General features: G+C 36.2%; 1 protein-coding gene and 1 pseudogene across 20 annotated transcripts in view; one reads left to right on the plus strand and one right to left on the minus strand.

Moving 5' to 3' along the window:
* Window positions 1-18,368, plus strand: part of STRBP (spermatid perinuclear RNA binding protein) — a 171,114-nt gene that overhangs the window by 50,579 nt on the left and 102,167 nt on the right. The window contains exon 1 of one of the 20 annotated variants that reach the window (XM_037008197.2): window positions 6,901-6,921. The exons of the other annotated variants lie outside the window; for them this stretch is intronic. The gene's annotated coding sequence lies outside the window, so the exon portion shown is untranslated. Of the gene's footprint in view, window positions 1-6,900; window positions 6,922-18,368 lie in introns of those variants that run through there. 20 annotated transcript variants of the gene reach the window in all.
* Window positions 6,928-18,122, minus strand: LOC140846859 (ubiquitin-ribosomal protein eS31 fusion protein-like; annotated as a pseudogene).

Consider the following 18,368-nt stretch of genomic DNA (forward strand, 5'->3'; position numbering starts at 1 on the left):
CTGGAATTACTGGGTCAAATGGTATTTCTACTTTTAGTTTTTTTCGAGGAACCTCCATACTGCTTCCCACATCGCTTGCACTAATTTACATTCCCACTAACAGTGTAGGATGGTTCCCATTTCTCTGCATCCTCGCCAACATTTGTTATTTCTTGTCTTTTGGATAGTGGCCATCCTAACTGGTGTGAGGTGATATCTCATTGTGATTTTGATTTGCATTTCCCTGATGTTTAGCGATGTGGAGCATCTTTTCATGTGCCTATTGGCCATCTGAATTTCTTCTTTGGAGAAGTGTCTGTTCAGATCTTCTGCCCATTTTTCAGTAGGGTTATTTGTTTTTTGGGTGTTGAGGTATATTAGTTCTTTATATATTTTGGATGTTAACCCCTTATCAGATGAGTCTCTTACGAATATATTCTCCCATACTGTGGGGTGCCTTTTTGTTCTGCTGATGGTATCCTTTGCTGTAGAGAAGTTACTTAGTTTGCTGTAGTCCCACTTGTTCATTTTTTATTTTGTTTCCTTTGCCCGAGGAGATGTGTCCAGAAAAAAATAGCTAATGCTAATGTTCAAGAGATTTTTGTCTATGTTTTCTAGGAGTTTTATGGTTTCATGACTTACATTCAAGTGTTTGATCCATTTTGAGTTTTCTTTTGTATATGGAGTTATGCAGTAATCCAGTTTCATTCTCTTGCATGTAGCTGTCCAGTTTTCCCAGCACCAGTTGTTGAAGAGGCTGTCTTTTCCCCATTGTATATTCATAGCTCCTTTATTGTATATTAATTGACCATATGGGTTTATATCTGGGTTTTCTGTTCTGTTCCATTGATCTAGATCTGTTCTTGTGCCGGTACCAAACTGTTTCGATTACTGTAGCTTTATAGTAGAGCTTGAAGTCAGGGAGCTTAATCTCCCAACCATCTTGATCTGACCATCGTCTCTCACACAGATCTATGTAGAAGATTCCTCATCAGATCCCCTGCTCTGTATTCCTTTATTGCCAGCAAGTCTAGCTCAGCGCAATAGCCCAAATAATCCTTTAAGAATATCAAGTCATATTCGTTTTCTGCCCAAATGCTGTATTGATGCCTTACTTCACTCAGTGGTAGCCAAACAACACCCTATGTTATCTGTCTTATTACTTCTCTGACTTCACCTACTATTATTCTCCCTGGTTCACTCCATTTTCCCCCTTGCTGTTTTCCAAATAGATAAGGCATGCTTCAGACTGAGGGCCTTTGCATTTGCTGTTCTTCACCTCTTTCAAATTTGCTCAAACCTTATCTTGTCAAGTAAACTTACTCTAATTTTTAATTCTGCAACTTGTTCTTCCCATCTCTGGGTTTCTCTTACTCTGCTTCTTTTAAATTTTTGCACAGCACTTGATTTTGAAATCGATTGACTGCATTCTTATTACGTTTATGATATTCCATGCTCCCTCCCAACCCTCTGCTAGGCTGAAGCTCCATGAGGGCAGAGATTTTTGTTTTGTTCACTGATGTGTCTGTAAGTGTTCAGAACAGTGGAACACACATTGTAGCCATTCAAGAAATACTTGTGGAATTAGTAAATAAATGGATGGCTACATAGGGGAGGCAGGGTCTGAGAATCAGGCCTTGAAAAATTTTGATAAGCAAATACTGTGATATCAAAAGTTTTGGGGAGAAAACAGCTTGGAATCTATTTTCGCTCCCATTCCCCTCTTTGTGCTTGTAGCAAAACCTTCTTACTCTTCGAGGCATGGGTATTTGATTTAGGACCTGAGTTTGAATCTGATGCTTACTATATATGATCTTGAGCAAGATTTATGCCACTCTTGAGTCTTTTTTAAAAAAGTTATTTTCACTGAGGTATATTTTACATATAGCAAAACTCACCTTTTTTTGGGTATACAATTCTATGAATTTTGATAGACTTTTTGATTATGTAACCACTGTGTAACCACAGTGTTATAGTACAATTGGGTTTTTCATTCACCAGCTGATACATTTTTGGGTTCCTAGTTTTGAACATTTTCATGTATCACATGTATATTAAAATATTTTTTTAGGGGTAGACATATGTTTTCATTTTTAGTGGGTATATCGTAGGAGTGGGATTGCTGGGCTGTATGGTAAGTAGATTTATTTTACAAAAAATTGTCAAACTGGCCAGGCAGAGAAAGACAAGTACCAAATGATTTCACTCATATGTGGAGTATAAGAACAAAGGAAAACTGAAGGAACAAAACTGCAGCAGAATCACAGAACCCAAGAATGGACTAACAGTTACCAAAGGGAAAGGGACTGAGGAGGATGGGTGGCAAAAAAGAAAGAGGGCATTAAGATTATCATGTGTAGTTGTGGAGGCAGCACAGGGAGGGCTGTGCAACACAGAGAAGACAAGTAGTGATTTTACAGCATCTTACTACGCAGATGGACAGTGACTGTGAAGGGGTATGTCGGGGGGACTTGGTAAAGGGGGGAGCCTAGTAAACATACTGTTCTTCATGTAATTGTAGATTAACAATACCAAAATAAAATAAAAAATAATAAAGAAAGAAAGAAAGAAAGAAAAGCAAAAAAAAAAATTTGTCAAACTGGTTTTCAAGGTGGTGAGTCTTTTTTTCACTTTTATTAAATCAGCTATTAGGACTCTCTGTTGCAAACATCAGAAATTGACTCTGACAAGGGAACTTATGAACAGGATATTGTTATGGCAAAAATATAGGCATAGAAATTAGATCAGTGGTTGCCAGGTGGGAGGTGAAGAGAGGGAACTGACAACAAAAGGACCCAAGATAATTGTTACTGCAGTGATGGAAATATTTTTTATCTTGATTGTGATGGTGGTTACATGATCAAAAAGTCTATCAAAATTCATAGAATTGTATACCCAAAAAAGGTTATGAATAGGATATGGCTCTTGGAGGGCTGGAGAGGCAGGCTCAGAAGTTCTGTATCCAGGAACATTATCTTAGGCACAGACACTAGATTTTGAACTGCCAACACTATCAGGTATGCTAGACACCGTACATACAACTACTGTCCCTAGGAACAAATGAATGAAGCTGCCTGTGCTTTTAGCACTTGCCAGAATGTATTCTCTGAGACCCAGCTTCCTTTAGTCATTACTTTGAATTGTCTTCTGGAGGTGGGTTCTGCCTCATAAGATGGAAGTCCCCAAATATAGGAAAGGTTTTGATGGGGCTGCTAAAAGAAATGATAGATGGTACAGAAATATCTACCTCTAGAGGTGTTCATGATTAGATAAAGTAATTTCTACATGGTGCCTGGAACTTATTAGGGTTCTGGAAGTTAGTAGGATGTAAATGCCAGTTCACTTCCTTGTCTACTTTTTTCTCTTCTGGCTTTGTAATTTTTCTGTTGATGTATCGTAAAACAGTGCATAGATCTTAATTACATACATCTTAATGAATTTTCATGAAGTGAATGTATTTTTAACCAGTACCTAAAAGAAGTAAAACATTACTAGCACTCCAGAAACCTCCCATTACCCCTCTTCTAGAAACTACTCACTTCTGCCTCACCACATAACCACTATACTGACTTTGACTAGTTTTGCCAGTTTTCAAACTTTATATATTCAAAATTGTGCACTATGTTGTTTGTATGATTTGCTTCCACATTTGTGAGCTTCATGTTCTTATACTTGGCAGGAGTTGATTTCACATTGTTCTATTGTTTGATTATAACATTATCCGTTCTGTGGATGGACATATGGTTTATTTCCAGTTTTTGAATAATGCAAGTTAGGTGCTGCTATAAACATTCTTGCATATGTCTTTTAGTTTACATATTTACACATTACTGTGGGTAAGTAACATGGAGCGGAATTACTCATTTACTTTCAAAGTTGTATAGTTTTTTTGAATTCTTTTGGTGGTGTTCGTAGAAAATTCAGTCATCTCTTGTTATTGATACCATTACCCCTTATCCTGACAATGTATGGATCTTAGTCATGGATTCCATTACATTCAGCTTTAGCAGAGAATGCCAAAAGTTTTCTAAAGTAGTTTTTGCCCCTTTATACTCCTGTCAACATATATGTGAGTTCTGGTTGGTTACATATTTATGACATCTTTGTCCTTTCAGTAGGACTTTTGTATCCAGAATAATACTTGTTTAATTCTGTATAATCAGTTGGATGTAGCTCTCTATCATATTATTAACTCTTTGATATAAGATTCTATGTTTTATCTCTACCCCCTCAGTATTAAATGCAGAATATATATATAGTAAATGTATATATATTTAGAATATATACCCTCTCAGTATTAAATGCAGAATAAATATATATATAGTAAAATATATATATAGTAAAAAAAACAGCATATATATATATATATATATATATATATAGTAAATGCTCAGTGAAAGTTGTATCAAAAAAGTGAATAAAGAATCTGTCTATAGGACAGAGTAATCTTGGTATTTTTTTGGAAGAGAGAAGTTGATGATCTGACTGTAATTAGAAGTGAATGATGTATTGGAAACAGTGGTGATAGGGTTGAATTAAGGCAGATGGAATGTGATTGGATTCTGGAGGTAATAGCCCTTTTCAGTTCCTGAATTGGGAGAGAGTTAATGAAAGCTATTTTGTTCTTGAGTGAAGAATTGTGTTTTTGTTTAAAGGTATGCCCATCTCTTAGGAAATGGTTACAAAAAAAATTGGGCCCGTGATTGGACACATAAGACAAGTCTTGGGTTGGTGTTTATTTGGTCAGCTTCATCTCTTACTTGTCCATAAATGAAGCTCACATCTATCTCTGTAAAGATTAGAATTAATGTAAAAATGTGAATAGTTTTTTTTCTTATTCTCTGCATATTTTATTCTGTAGTAATCCAAGACTCAGAACTTAAAAATGTGTGTTGTGGAGTGTAATTTTTGAAATAGAGGAAATTCAGCTTCTGCCGGTATAAATCCATGTGGAATTTTGACTGACTATTGTAGTATTTCCAGAGTGGCTTGCCTGCCTCCTCTTCTGCTTTGTTGTTCTACTCTAGCACCTTTGTTCTGTTTGTGTCAGAAGTAAAAAAAAAAATCTTGGCATGAAGCTTCTTGCCTCTAAAGGCTTATAAGAGAGAGAGGGAGGGAGAAAGACAGAACTCAGCTCTTCTTTGCAAAAGATTGCCAGGAAATAAATGTAAAAGGGTTGATATAATTAGAAAACCACCTTTTTGCATACCCCAATGTAATAATTTACTTCAGGCAAGGATCATTAGTCAATGCAAAAAACTGTTAAGTTGTTGGGAAGAAAGATATTTTCTCAGTCTTAAAGTATTACATCACAGATTACATACTACTAACAAAAGGGAAAAAAGTTTTTGCAATATGGAGATCTGGCATTTACCACCTTAATCAAGTGATTAGATTTAGAATTACTGAGCTAACATCAGGTGCTCCCTGACTTGATGCAGTGAGAACTATGTAACATCACCTCTCGTTGTATTATTAGTAGAAATGAGGAAATAATAAAAGAGATAGTAATGTGGGATATTCCATTTGTTAATTGGCCTGGACTCCTAAAAAACATACTGATGTGAAAAACAAAAACAAAGGTAAGGAGATTGAGGTGTTTTTTGTATAAACCAGTTTCCCCCACCCTCATTTACTTTCAAAGTTGTATAGTTTTTTTTGAATTCTTTTGGTGGTGTTCTTAGAAAATTCAGTCATCTCTTTTATTGATACCATTACCCCTTATCCTGACAATGTATGACTCTTAGGGCACTTTAACTTCCTTTACCCTCATCTGAATTTATATGTTATTATAGTTGTGTGCTTTAGTCTATGTATTTAAACCACACAAGTTAATAGTGTTTGTTTTTTCTTAAATAACATTTTAACTCTTAATGTTCATTTGGATTTACCCTTGTATTTATCACTTTCTTTGCTCTTTTCTTGTCTGGACTCTGATCTTTTATCTATGGTAATTTTCTTTCTACTTGAATGGAATTTCCTTTAGTGCAGGTCTGATGGTGGCAAACTCTTTCAGCTTTTGTTTTTCTGAAAGTGCTTGTATTTGCATTCATTCTTGAAAGATATATTCCCTGGGTATAGAATTCTGTATTGGGAGTTATTTTCTTTAAGCACATTGAAGATTCCATTCCTCCATTTTCTGACTTCCATTGTAAATACCGAGAGCAGTCACTGTCCCTTCTTTGAAGGTAATGTGTCTTTTTCTCTTATTTAAATTTTATAACAACCCTGTGAGATGTAGTTTTTATTTCTGTTTATACAGATGATAATAGAAACTCAGGACGACTTGCCAATGTTAAACAGCTAGCAAAAGGTAGATTAAAATCTAGGTCTGTCAGACATCAGAGCTTATACTTTCCCCACTTTGTCACACTGCCTCTTACTGAATAAAAGTACATTTTCATCTAGTCAACAGTATTTATTGAAGAGCTTCTGTTTTATGTATAACACTGTGCTGTGGATTGAAGTAGATAACAGATTTTGAGACAGAATTCTGACCTTCAATTTATAGTTTGGAGAAAAGCATGTCAAAAACATTGAAGTTGCAGTATGAGATGGTACATGACTAATAAATAGCTAAAATGAAGATAGCCTGCAAGAATTACTGAGTTTATGTAAAAGGAATTTTACAGTTGGCTGAAAGTATCCTTTTAAGCAGGTAGAACTTTGAACTCTAGCTGAATTTGTTGAGGGTGGGGATTGTAGAGGCTCTTTTAGGTGGAGTAAATCACACAGAAAAACACATGTAGGGCTGAATGATGGATTTAGGTGAGGGCACCAAGGTTGATTTGGTTCTAGCTGAAGTTTATAAATGTTGGAGATAAGATTATATTTGAGGTGGTGCCTCATTATGGAGAACTGTTATTTAATATTCTCTGTAGGAGTCCCTGAAGAGTTGTTTGGGCTGAGGTGATACAATGGAGTGGAAAATATTACTAGATGGTAAGTGCTTGGCTTGACTCCGTATGCCAACTTAAATTTCAATTATGGTCCTATCACTTCCTTACGTACACTGTTCTCTTTTCAAAGCTGCAGTTTCCTTATTTGTGAGATTGAAATGAATAGTACTTGCCTCAGAGTTGTGAGGACTAAATAAATTAATATGTGCAATATACTTAGAACAGTGTCTGGAGTGTAGTAAACACAATTTAAGTATTAAGCATAATTTTTTTATTGTCACTAAATGAGATGTATCTAGTAACCAATGTCTGGCACATGGTTAATAACAATTCTAGTTACTAGACACAATAGTGTGTGTTTAGGATACATGTTATTAACCAGATTACATTTTCTTATCTATTGTATCTCATTTAGGGACTGTGAAACCTTTAAAGTTATATTAATGTATATAGACCAGCCATGTAATTCACTTAGGTCATTTCCTCATTGCATTGTTTTTGTGATTACATATTATATATCATTCTTAAGCCATTCCTCTAGTTAATTCATTTTTTACCAATAAAAATGATAGTGAAGAAAACATTCTGTGTTAAGAATTTGTAGTCAGAAGAGATGGAAGGAGGTGGTGGTAGTTAAATATGTGATGAAAGATGTATAAAAGGAAGTTGTAAAGATGCCATAAGAAAAAGGTAGGAATTATGCTGGTTGTTGAATTTAGAAACATTAATTCTGGGCTCTGTTTAATTTGGTCTCTTCAGGAAATTCTGTGCAATCTGAGGATGCTGACTAAGCTTTGGCCGTAGGTATAAAGAATAAAAAACTACCTTCTCTGTTAAAATTTTATTCCAGGCAAAATTGTATAAAGCCATTTAAGTATCAGGACTGACAGACTAAATATGCATTTAAGTGGAGGTTCATTAATATTTTAAGAAGTTGAAAAGTAGCATGTGTCAGAGAAGTAGTGTGGATTTGTAATGTTAAAATGCTAGTGTCTTCAAAATATTGTTGTAAAGGAGAATAGGAAATAATTTAAGAATGGACACCACTGATTTATTTATTTTAAAGTTAGAATATTCTAGTTCAGCATTAAATCACCTGACTTTATTAACAGTAACCTAACATATAGCTAATTGTATTTTTTTTTAAGTTCATGTCTTTTATTAACCCATGTACAATTATTTGTCTTCAGGTTTGTTGAAGCAATAGGTCAGACATCATTTGCCACAATAATGTCTGTCAAAGTGGCTGGCCATAAAAACTCTTGCACCACATTCATCTGAAGGGCACTCTTGGCGAAGGTGACTGATTATGCCATTCTCATTCACTCTATAGAGTATTTCAGAACAGCCAGCTTCACTTTCTTTCTCCTGTGCTTGTTCTTCTTGGGAGTGGTTTAAGACTTCTTTCTTTTCTTAGCACTACCACAAAGTCTGAATATAAGATGAAAAGTAGACTCCTTTTGAATGTTGTAGTCAGACAAAGTATGTCCATCTTCCAGCTAATTGCCAGCAAAGATCAGTCAGTCTTCACTGTTCAGGAGGAATTCCTTCCTTAACCTGAATCTTGGTTTTTACATTTTCTGTTGTATCCAAGGGTTCAACCTTGAGAGTGACGGTCTTCCGGTAAGGGTTTTCATGAAAATCTGCATCTTGGTGGCAGTTCCACTGCAGATGGCAGATCAGAAAGTGCCAATTATAATATTTAGTGGGGTTTAGCTTTACCTGGTGACTTTATTAACAGTCATGTAGATGTGCATTGATTGGAGTGATTTCACTGGAGAAATTGACTTTCACTGCGCATGGTGTAAGCCTAGAGGAACTAAACATATTGTTCTGTTTCTTAGATTATATTACAGATATTCTATGGTCTAATTACTAATGATTTGAACCTTTTTGTTTTAATTGGCAACTTAAAAAAAAGAATTCCTGTAAGTACTGTCATATTTTTCCTATTTTCCATATTCTTTGTGTTATTTATAAATTGACAAGGGAGTAACTTGCGGATATGGCCTGTTATCCTTGCAGTAAGAGACTTTTTTTTCTCTCTTCCTGTCTTTCTGGTCTGCTTTCTAACCTATAACCACTCTGTTAACAGATGTTGAATTTACCCCTGTACTCAATCATTTTGAAAAACTTTTGAAAAAGGCCACCTTCTAACAGTGACTTAAATTTTGTTATGATAGCATCATTTAAGATTTTATAACTCTTACTTATTTTGAAAATTTTGAGCTTTGAAGCTCCTATTATCTTTTGAATTTGTATCTGTTTATAATACTGAAAGGAAAGTCTAAGCTTACATTTTAAGTCATTGGATGATTGTATCTTCCTTACCCCTTAGCTCAATTTTTAATTGATTGGCAATACCTTATGAAACAAATATGGCAAGTATCTTTTACTTGAGGGCACTTTAATCCAGGGATCCACAGGTTTGGGTACTTAACAGATTTAGCTTCAAATTGTGGATGTGCCCTTGTGGTGCCTTTGGGCAAGTTACTTAAATTAACCATCTGAGTCTCAGTTCCTCAACCTTAAAATGGAGACTGATCATATGCTATTTTGTGTGTATGTGTTTGTGTGTAATGGCAGATGTAAATTTTAAATTAGATGATTAGTGTCAAGTGTCTTGCACACTCCGTGGAATGGGAGGGAGGAGAGAGGATAAAGGCTTGACTGCCAAGCTGATCCTTTTAGAAGATCAGTCATGTAATTGCATATGACATGACAGTGGTGTTTGCTGTTTATATGAGCAGCTCCCTTAAATGAATTATCTGGGAATAAAACATCTTCAGAATGAATCGTGGTCAGTATCTTATTTGAAGCACACCATTATGAGCTTGAGTTTGCTTCTCAGCAGCCAAAGAAAACATGGTAGCTGTGGCCATAGCACCTACTTGCATGGAGTCTGGTAAAGGAACAGCCTTGTGGGAAGGCAGATTGTTTAGTCTGGCTGTGCTGCAGCTGTGGGGAATGATGAGGAGCTACTTCGATGTTCCACCAGGAGTGCTAAGACAGAGTCATAATTGGGTCATCTGTCATTTATTCATTTGTTTATTCATTTGAGAAATATTTGAGAGCTTACTATCCAGCCACTATGATGTATACTAGGAACAGGAGGAAACAAAACACAGTATCTGCCTTCAAGGAACATGTAGTTACAGAACTGGTAAATGGTGAAACATAAGGCAAAGCTAGCACAGTGGGAGCATCTGGGAGAGCTAATTAATTTAGTCCGAGCTGGACAAAGGGTGGAGAAAGAGTAGAGGTAGAGGTAGAGGTAGAGGTCAAGATCAGCGAAGTCTTTCTCGGTGAGGTGCTGTCTAAGCTGAGTGCATAGTGTCAGTAGAGAAGGTTAAGAAGTCAAGGATGATATTTTGTAAAATATCGTTTCTAAGAGTTCAGGGTCTTATTTCTGAGAATAGTTTACTGAGGGAGCATGCTTGAGTCTAATTTCTAACAGGAAAGTGGGAAGTCAGATCTCAGAAATCCTTTCTTTCTCTCATGGTTATTGGGGATTGGGAGTAAGTTCTTTGTGCTCTGGAAAGACAGGAGTCCAGAATCTCACTTGGAAGATGACTACCTTCTCTTTTATGGAGTTATAGAACATTACCAACAGTGTATTTATTGAGTTTTTACAATTTTGTTACAATAAATATTTGTTGACTGAATAGCAACTAGGATTGTCTTGGTTCTGGTTCCTATTCTACCTCCAGGCTTGAGAATGAAGATCTGAGAGGCTAAATGATTGGGTGAGCTATGTAGATAATACCATGAACATTGGGCTTTGGAATCAGACAGCTGACTTACTAACATAGGTTTTAAATGTAAATAAACATGAATTCATATCTTGGCTCTGTCACTCACCCTTTGGGCTTGGGCAAATAACTTAATGTTTCTGTAAGGCACTTTAAAGACACTCTTGTTTAGTTCCAAAACAAGTCTTGTTGAACTAGATGGTTCCTTAGGGTTGAGGAACTCAAGACTCAGATAAGTTACATGCTTGCTCTTTTGAACATACATGTGTGTGTATTGTGTGTGTGTATAAGTCAAGATTCATAATAATAATAGACTTTCATGTTTATTTATTCATAATTGTATAAGATAGGTAGGGAGAGCTGTCACCAGAGAGGAAATGAAATGGTGCTTTGAAAGGAGAATTAGTTTTACACTTGAGGTGAAGGAAGTCTTCCTCATAAGGTAGCATTTGAGATGGGTGGGCTTTTTTGGCAGATGCTTTATAGCAGAGTGAGTCACGAAAAGCTTCAACTCTGTAGCCAGGTGGTCGGGTTTAAATCCTGACTTTGCTGCTGACTAGCTGTTTGGTCTTAAGATAAGTAACTGCACTCCTCTAGACATTATTTCTGCTGTAAAATTGATATAATCGTATCTCCCACATATGTTTTTTGAGGATTAAATAAAGTAATGCATTTAAAATGCTTAGCCAAGTGTTTGGCATACAGTAAGCACTTGCTGTATTGCTGTGGCATCATTATTACTGATAGAAGAAGTCAGTCTATTCTGTTCTCTCTCAATCTATCAAGTTTTGATAAATGAACCTAATGGTTGTATTTTTCCATTTATGAATCACAGCTTTAATAATTGAGATTTAGTCAAGATTCTTCTTGAAGAATTCCTTGCAGACTCAAAAAAACAACCAGTCACAAGCTTATGGTATTATATTGCTGTCAAGTCCTTGAGTTCAGGACTCCCTGTCATTGGTTAGGTTGGAAGGGTAATGATCTCTGCTTGTATAACCCTGTACTTTTCCAAATACTTCCACAACCATTAGTCAGTTGACCTTCACAGCAGCCTTGTGAAGTGCATAGGGCAGGAGGTTATTATTTTTCAAGAAGCAGAATCCACAAGACCCGAGGAAGGACCTTAATAGCTCTTAGTGGACATCCCAACATTATACCCCTGATCTCCAAGCTTATATTCTATATTTTCTTTAGTTTTATGTGAACAGAAGTCCATCAGGAGACCTCAGGTTACATTTAATCTCTGCAATTTACTAGTTGTCTAATCTTGTAGGAGTTACTTAATTTTTGAGTCTGTTTTTCTGTCAGATGATGAGAGTTTGAACCACACAGGATTGTCTGTGATGCTAAATTTACTTTGTTTAAAGCTTTATAAGAATAGCTTTGGGTAATGTTGTAGGAGAATGTGTATTAAGATGCAAGTTTATTCACTAATTGGTATCTCATCTCCCTAGTGATAATGAGATATCTTATTAGATATTCTTATTTCTGTGTTGGCTTTAATGTTCTTATCCTGCTTATTTGAGGGTCATATCCTTGACAGTGATGTGAGGCTCTGTCTTGGGAAAACCAGGAGATCTGAAAGTGTTTGACAGGTGAATAATAGCTCTTCACAAAATGACAATCGTTTTTCAACACAGTGTGTTGCTTGGTCCTTCCCCTTTTTCTTTCTCTTTTTTTTTGTGGGGCGGGGGTTGGAGGTGGTGCTTAGTATTACTGGCTGGTTGGACAATTTAAAGTTTTCTAGCTAATAAATATATCATTTTAGAAGTTTGAAGTTTCTCCTTACTGGGAATTAAGATGGGAGATCCTTTTTACATATGCAGATCATACTTCATGAGGGTTTATCAGTTATTTTTTATGTCAAAGTATCATTGACATACACTCTTATGAAGGTTTCACATGAAAAGCATTGTAGTTACTACATTCACCCATATTATCAAGTTCCCCCTACATTGCAGTCACTGTCCCTCAGCATAGTAAGATGGCACAGTCACTACTTGTCTTCTTTGTGCTGCACTCTCTTCCCCGTGACCACCCAATACCATGTGTGCCAATCAATGCTCCTTCTCCCTCCCTCTCCCACACCCTCCCCCACTTCCCCACCGTCCCCCGCTCCCTCACCTCTCCCCTTTGGTAACTGCTAGTCCCTTCTTGGAGTCTGTGAGTCTGCTGCTGTTTCGTTCCTTCAGTTTTGTTTCATTGTTATACTCCACAACTGAGGGAAATCATTTGGTACTTGTCTTTCTCCGCCTGGCTTATGTCACTGAGCATAATACCCTTAAGCTCAATCCATGTTGTTACAAATAGTAGAATATGTTTTCTTCTTATAGTGAATAATATTCCATTGTGTATGTGTGCCATATCTTCTTTATCCATTCATCTAATGATGGACACTTAGACTGCTTCCATATCTTGGCTATTGTGAGTAGTTTTGTGATAAACATAGGGGGACATATGTCTTTTTGAATCAAGGATCTTGTTTTCTTTGGGTAAATTCCTAGGAGTGGAATTACTGGGTCGAATAGTATTTTTATTTTTTTGTTATCATTAATATACAATTACATGAGCAACATTGTGGTTACTATATTACCCCCATTATCAAGTCCCCACCACATATTCCATTACAGTCACTGTCCATCAGGGTAGTAAGATTCTATAGAGTCACTACTTGTCTTCTCTGTGCTATACTGCCTTCCCTGTGCCTCCCGCCTATATGATGTGTGCTAATCTTAATGCCCCTTTTCCCCCTTATCCTTCTCTTCCCACCCATCCCTTTGGTAACTGTTAGTTCATTCTTGGGTTCTGTGAGTCTGCTGCTGTTTTGTTCCTTCAGTTTTGTCTTTGTTCTTATTCTCCACAGGTGGGTGAAATCATTTGGTACTTGTCTTCCTCTGCCTGGCTTATTTCACTGAGCATAAAACCCTCTAGCTCCATCCATGTTGTTGCAAATGGTAGAATTTGTTTTCTCTTATGGCTGAATAATATTCCATTGTATATATGTACCACATCTTTATCCATTCATCTACTGATGGACACGTAGGTTGCTTCCATTTCTTGACTTTTGTAAATAGTGCTGCGATAAACATAGGGGTGAATATGTCTTTTTGAAACTGGGCTCCTACATTCTTAGGGTAAATTCCTAGGAGTGGAATTCCTGGGTCAAATGGTATTTCTATTTTTAGTTTCTTGAGGAACCGCCATACTGCTTTCTACAATTGTTCAACTAATTTACATTCCCACCAGCAGTGTAGGAGGGTTACCCTTTCTCCGTATCCTTGGCAGCATTTGTTGTTCCCAGTCTTTTTGCCATCCTAACTGGTGTAAGGTGATACCTCATTGTGGTTTATTTTGCATTTCCCTAATAATTAGCAATGTGGAGCATCTTTTCATGTGCCTGTTGGCCATCTGAATTTCTTCTTTGGAGAAGTGTCTGTTTATATCCTCCACCCATTTTTCAATTGGGTTATTTGCTTTTTGGGTGTTGAGGCATGTGAGTTCTTTATACATTTTGGATGTTAACCCCTTGTCAGATATGTCATTTACAAATATATTCTCCCATACTGTAGGATGCCTCTTTGTTCTGCTGATGGTGTTCTTTGCTGTAGAGAAGCTTTTTAGTTTGATATAGTCCAATTTGTTCATTTTTTCTTTTGTTTCCGTTGCCCAAGGAGACGTGTTCAGGAAAAAGTTGCTCATGTTTATATTCAAGAGATTTTTGCCTATGTTATCTTCTAAGAGTTTTATGGTTTCATAACTTATATTTCATGACTTACAGGTCTTTGATCCATTTTGATTTTACTTTTGTGTATGGAGTCAGACAATAATCCAGTTTCATTCTCTTACATGTAGCTGTCTAGTTTTGCCAACACCAGCTGTTGAAGAGGCTGTAATTTCCCCATTGTATGTCCATGGCTCTTTTATTGTATATTAATTGATCATATATGCTTGGGTTTATATCTGGGCTCTCTGTTTTGTTCTGTTGTTCTTAGTCTGTTCTTGTGCCAGTATCAAATTGTCTTAATTACTGTGGCTTTGTAGTAGAGCTTGAAGTTAGGGAGCGTAATACCCCAGCTTTATTCTTCCTTTTCCGGATTGCTTTGGCTATTTGGGGTCTTTTTATGTTTCCACATATGAATTCTACAACTATTTGTTGTGGTTCGTTGAAGAATGCCATTGGTATTTCGATAGGGATTAAATTGAATCTGTAAAGTGCTTAGGCAGGATGTCCATTTTGATAATACTAATCCTTCCTATCCATGAGCATGTGATAGATTTCCATTTATTGGTATCTTCTTTAATTTCTCTCTTGAGTGTCTTGTAGTTTTCAGGGCATAGGTCTTTCACCTCCTTGGTTAGGTTTATTCCTAGGTATTTTATTCTTTTTGATGAAATTATAAATGGAATTGGGTTCCTGATTTCTCTTTCTGCTAATTCATCATTGGTATATAGGAATGCAACAGATTTCTGTGTATTAATTTTGTATCCTGCAACTTTGCTGAATTCAAGTATTAGATCTAGTAGTTTTGGAATGGATTCTGAGGGTTTTTTATGTACAATATCATGTCATCTCCAAACAGAACAGTTTGACTGCTTCCTTACCAGTCTGGATGCCTTGTATTTCTTTCTGTTGTCTGATTGTGGTGGTTAGGACCTCCAGTACCTTGTTGAATAAAAGCAGGGAGAGTGGGCATCCTTGTCTTGTTCAAGATCTTAAAGGAAAAGCTTTCAGCTTTCCACTGTTGAGTATAATGTTGGCGGTGGGTTTGTCATATATGGCCTTTATTATGTTAGGGTACTTGTCTTGATACCCATATGGTTGAGTTTTTATCATGAATGGATGTTGAATTTTGTGAAATGCGTTTCAGCATCTATTGAGATCATCGTGTGATTTTTGTCCTTCTGTTTGTTGATGTGTATGATGTTGATGGATTTTCAATAATAGTATCATCCTTTCATCCCTGGAATAAATCCCACTTGGTCATGATGTATGATCTTTTTGATGTTTTTTTGAGTTCAGTTTGCTAATATTTTTTTGAGAATTTTTGCATCTATGTTCATTAGGCATATTGGTCTGTAATTTTCTTTTTTTCTGGTGTTTTTGCCTGTTTTTGGTATGAGAGTGATGCTGGCCTCATGAAGTGAGTTTATAAGTATTCCCTTCTCTTCTATGCTTATGAAAACTTTAAGGAGGATGGTTATTAGGTCTTCACTGAGTGTTTGATAAAATTCAGTGGTGAAGCCATCTGGTTCAGGGGTTTTGTTCTTAGGTAGTTTTTTGATTAGCAATTCAGTTTTGTTCCTGGTAATTGATCTGTTCAGATTTTCTGTTTCTTCCTGGGTCAGCCTTGGAATATGTTTTTCTAGAAAGTTGTCCATTTGTTGTAGGTTATCCAGTTTGTTAGCATATAATTTTTCATAATATACTGTAATACTTCTTTGTATTTCTGTGGTATCTGTAGTGGTTTTTCCTTTTTCGTTTCTGATTCTGTTTGTGTATGTAGACTCTCTTTATTTCTTGGTAAGTCTGGCTAGGGTTTTATCTGTTTTGTTAATTTTCTCAAAGAACCAGCTCCTGCTTTCATTGATTCTTTCTATTGTTTTATTCTTGATTTTATTTATTTCTGCCTTGATCTTTATTATGTCTCTCCTACTGACTTTGGGCCTCATTTGTTCTTCTTTTTCTAGTTTCATTAGTTGTGTGTTTAGACTGTTCCTATGGGATTGTTCTTCTTTCCTGAGGTAAGCCTATATTACAATATACTTCCCTCTTAGCACAGTCTTTGCTGTGTCTCACAGATTCTGTGGTGTTGAGTTATTGTCATTTGTCTCCATATATTGCTTGATCTCTGTTTTTATTTGGTCATTGATCCATTGATTATTTAGGAGCATGTTATTAAGCCTTCATATGTGTGTAGGCTTTTTCATTTTCTTTGCATAATTTATTTCTAGTTTCATACCTTTGCGGTCTGAGAAGCTTGTTGGTACAATTTCAATCCTGAATTTACTGAGGCTCTTTTTATGGCCTAATATATGATCTATTCTTGAAAATCTTCATGTGCACTTGAGAAGAATGTGTATCCTGCTGCTTTTGGGTGGAGTGCTCTGTGGATGTCTGTTAGGTCCATCTGTTCTAAGTGTTTGTTCAGTGCCTCTGTGTCCTTACTTATTTTCTGTCTGGTTGATCTGTCCTTTGGAGTGAGTGGTGTGTTGAAGTCTCCTAAAATGAATGCATTGCATTCTGTTTCCTCTTTTAATTCTTTTATTATTTGTTTCACGTATGTAGGTGCTCCTAGATTGAGTGCATGGGTATTTATAATGGTTATTCCTCTTGTTGGACTGAGCCCTTTATCATTATGTAATGTCCTTCTTTGTCTCTCGTGACTTTCTTAGTTTAGAAGTCTATTTTGTCTGATAAAAATACTGCAACTCCTGCTTTTTTCTCCCTGTAAGTTGCATGAAATATCTTTTTCCATCGTTTCACTTTTAGTCTGATATGTCTTTGGGTTTGAGGTGAGTCTCTTGTAGGCAGCGTATAGACGGGTTTTGTTTTGTTATCCATTCAGTAACACTATGTCTTTTGATTGGTGCATTCAGTCCATTTACATTTAGGTGATTATCGACAGGTATATACTTATTGCCATTGCAGGCTTTGGATTCCTGGTTACCAAAGGTTAAAGGGTACTTTCCTACTATGTAAGTCTAGTTTAAGTCACTTGGTATGCTATTACAAACACAATCTAAAGGTTCTTTTTTTCCTCCATTCTTTATATATTAGGTATCATATTCTGTAGTCTTTGTCTAATTCTTGACTGACTTTTGGGTAGTTGATTTAATATTGCATTTTCTTAGTAATTAATTGTTGTACTTCCTTTACTGTGGTTTTATTTTCTCTGGTGACATCTATTTAGCCTTAGGAACACTTCCATCTATACAGTCCCTGCAAAATAAACTGTAGACATGGTTTGTAGGAGGTAAATTCTCTCAGCTTTGCTTATCTGGAAATTGTTTAACCCCTCCTTCAAAGTTAAATCATGTTCTTGTCGAGTAGGATATTCTTGGTTCGATGCCCTTCTGTTTCATTGCATTAAATATATCATGCCACTCCTTTCTGGCTTGTAAGTTTTTTGTTGAGAAGTCTCTTGGTAGCCTGATGGGTTTTTCTTTGTATGTTATCTTTTTCCTCTCTCTGGCTGCTTTTAGGCATATGTTCTTATCCTTCATCTTTGCCATTTTAATTATTATGTCTTGGTGTTGTCTTCCCTGGGTCCCTTGTGTTGGGAGATCTCTTCACCTTCATGGCCTGAGAGACTATCTCCTTCCCCAGACTGGGGAAGTTTTCGGCAATTACCTCCTCAAAGACACTTTCTATCCCTTTTTCTCTCTCTCCCCCTTGTACTGCTATAATGTGAATATTGTTCCATTTGGATTGGTCACACAGTTGTCTTAATATTCTTTCATTCATAGAGATCCTTTTTTCTCTCTTTACCTTGGCTTTGTATTCCTGTTCTCTAATTTCTGTTTCATTTACTGTCTTCTCTACTTCATCTAATCTGCTTTTAAATCCTTCTATTGTATGTTTCATTTCAGATACTGTATTTTTCAAGTTTCTCTTTCTTGAATTTCTCCCTGAGGTCTTGAATATTTTTCTGTAGCTCTGTGAGCATGTTTATGATTTTTATTTTGCAATCTTTTCAGGAAGATTGGTGAGTTCAGTTTTACTTGGCCCTGTTCC

Source organism: Manis javanica, chromosome 2 (genome assembly GCF_040802235.1).
Source record: "Manis javanica isolate MJ-LG chromosome 2, MJ_LKY, whole genome shotgun sequence".
Taxonomy (NCBI): domain Eukaryota; kingdom Metazoa; phylum Chordata; class Mammalia; order Pholidota; family Manidae; genus Manis; species Manis javanica.